Here is a 2,750-nt window from a genome sequence, read left to right on the forward strand (position 1 = left end):
GGGGCAAAGGCAATATATGTAACCTAAACATTTATGGCCCCATAATATGCTGAAATAAAAAAAAAATAAAAAGTTTAAAAAGGAAAATTTAAATAAGTTTCTCTGGATAATAGGGAGCTAAAACAGATAAACATTATTAATAAAGATATAGAATATTCACACAACTTAACTAGTAATAATAAATGCAATATAGAAAATAATTGGATATTATACATTGCTTAAGGTTCAGAGAATACTTACATAAAAATTTACCATATAAAAGGTAACTAAGGCAGTTTCCAAAAATTTCACAGATTTAATATCATGTTCACCATATTCTCTGACCACAATGTATATCAAAATTATGTGACATTAACATTTTTAAGTGAAATTGATAGGAAATTTGAGTATTCAAATGAATATTCAAGAACAGTGTTAAATTCAAACAATTTTTTTTCTCCACAATAACTTATGGGCTTTATGTTTCTAGAATAAATTTATATCTTTGCATATAATAAAAATAAATGAAGAAAGAATCCTGAAACTTAAACTAAAATTTAACTTTCTTCTGTTCAATAGAACCTGAAATTTGGAAACAGGTAAATTTACTTTCCTTCATTGAACAAAGATTTGTTCAAAGATCATGTTGCTAGATTCTGAGGTCACAAATGTCAACAAGAAATGTGTGGTCCTTTCCCTCATGGATCTTATTGTCAATAGGACAATATAGAAATTAACCAAGTTTATATAAACAAACAAAGGAACACTGAAAGAATTACAAGACTATATAACTTGGAGATTCAAACCTAGTAGAGGGAATAAGGAAGGCTTCTGGGAGGAAATTACATTTAAATTCAGAAGACCATATAGTTTATTATGATGTTGATAAAAGTTTATTAGCTTGTCAGCTGATTTTTCATATAGTAAATATCTCATGTTCTTGCCACCTAAAAATTAGCCATCCTTCATTCAGTAAAATACGTTTTATCATTCTGAACAACCATATGTATCAGGTGGGGCTGTAACCCAGGTGATAATTATAAAATGTGACCTAGACTAAAGATAATCAGTACATCTCAAGGTCAATTAAGCCTGAGAAGAATTTCCTTGGAATCACAGAAAATACATACACTTAAATATAGGCATTGATTTGATTTAAAATTGGATATATATTACAGAGTGCAGAACTGAGAAAAGGGAAAAATCAGGTTCCATTGATCAGTGTCATTTGAAACCTTGAAACCTGGAACTGTGTCTCTGGATTTCAGAATCATATGAAGCAAAATCTTCCCACATTCCTTTTTTTTTTTAACAACAGATATTAAATATTTATTCTCTTACAGTTATGAAGTCCACAGGTCCAAAATCAAGGTGTCAGCAGGGTTGTTTCCTTCTGGAGGGTCTGAGGGATAATTTGTTCTATGCCGCTCACTTAGCAATCCTTGGTTGTCCTTGGTTGGTAGCCTCATCACTGTAATCTCTGCCTCTGCCTTCACATGGTATTCTTCCTTGTGTCTTCCCTCATTCCTCGAGCTAGTTTGGTTTAGGTTCGATGTTGCTTGAATACAAAATGAATCCTATTTGATGATACATGCAATAATCCAAGTAGTTGTTATCAGGTTTTTCCTGCATAAAAAGCACCCTAAAATTTAGTGACTTAAAACAAGAACAATTTCTTATCCCTGTTATTCTTCAGGTGGCTGGGCAATGTTTTTCTGGTCTCTTCTGGGTTAATTAACGAGGGTGCAGTCAGCTAGTAGGTCAACAAGGGTCCTAGAATAGTTGGGATGCTTAGGTCAGCTGGGCCTGTTTTTGTTCATGTCTCTCATCTTCCATGAGGCTATTTTGGGCTTCTTCACATGATAGACTCAGGGTTGTGAACAGTAAGACAGGGCAAGCCCTAAAGTGGACAAGCTCTTTAAAAACCTCTCCTTGTGTCACCTCAGCCGATGTTACCCGAGGAGTGGTGACCCGGTGGCCTCTGGGCCATATGTGGCCTCCTAGATCCTTGAGTTCTGAATTTGTATTCAGTCAAGGGGCTGCACTTGGGTATCTGGAGGGCCACATGTGGCCCCCAGACCAAAGGTTCCCCACCCCAACACGGTGCAGGGTCAATTAAAATAAAATTAAACAAACAAACAAACAAACAAACAAATAAATAAATTTGAGGGGTAGATAAATAACTCCACCTCTTGATTTCAAGAGTGGCAAAGTAGTATTGTGAAGAGTGTGCATACTGGGATGGGAGAATGTGTAACTATTTTTGCCATATACCATAATGAGTATTTAGGGTAAGTAACAGAAGTGAACATAAAAAAATATTTACAGAATGAAAAATAAAGAATACAAAATGGCCAAAGTGGCATAAAATGATGACATTTGCTAGACTCACAGGAGTAAATAGAAATAAGATATTTTTCTTATCACCTTAGATTTTCTTTCTTCAAGAGAATTAGTAGTCTAGTTATACAATCTTCAGTGATTGACTAGTGCTCAGATTGAATTACAATAGTAGTGTCTGGATTTTTGAGATCTCATAGAAATTAGGTTTCTTGGTCATATTTTCATAATACAAACAAACACTCAACTTTATACATCTTATTTTCACAAATTTTTATTATATATCTAGAATACAGTATCATCTCAATAAATATTTATTGAATAAATTAGGTGATTTTTATGCTAAGCAAGATGTAAAAACTCTGTAACAGTAACTTGTTTACTATTTTAGAAAAACCTACTTATCCCAGTCTCTAACCATAACCACTTTA

The sequence above is a fragment of the Propithecus coquereli genome, unplaced genomic scaffold (assembly GCF_000956105.1).
Source record: "Propithecus coquereli isolate 6110/MARCELLA unplaced genomic scaffold, Pcoq_1.0 Scaffold363, whole genome shotgun sequence".
NCBI classification, from domain to species: domain Eukaryota; kingdom Metazoa; phylum Chordata; class Mammalia; order Primates; family Indriidae; genus Propithecus; species Propithecus coquereli.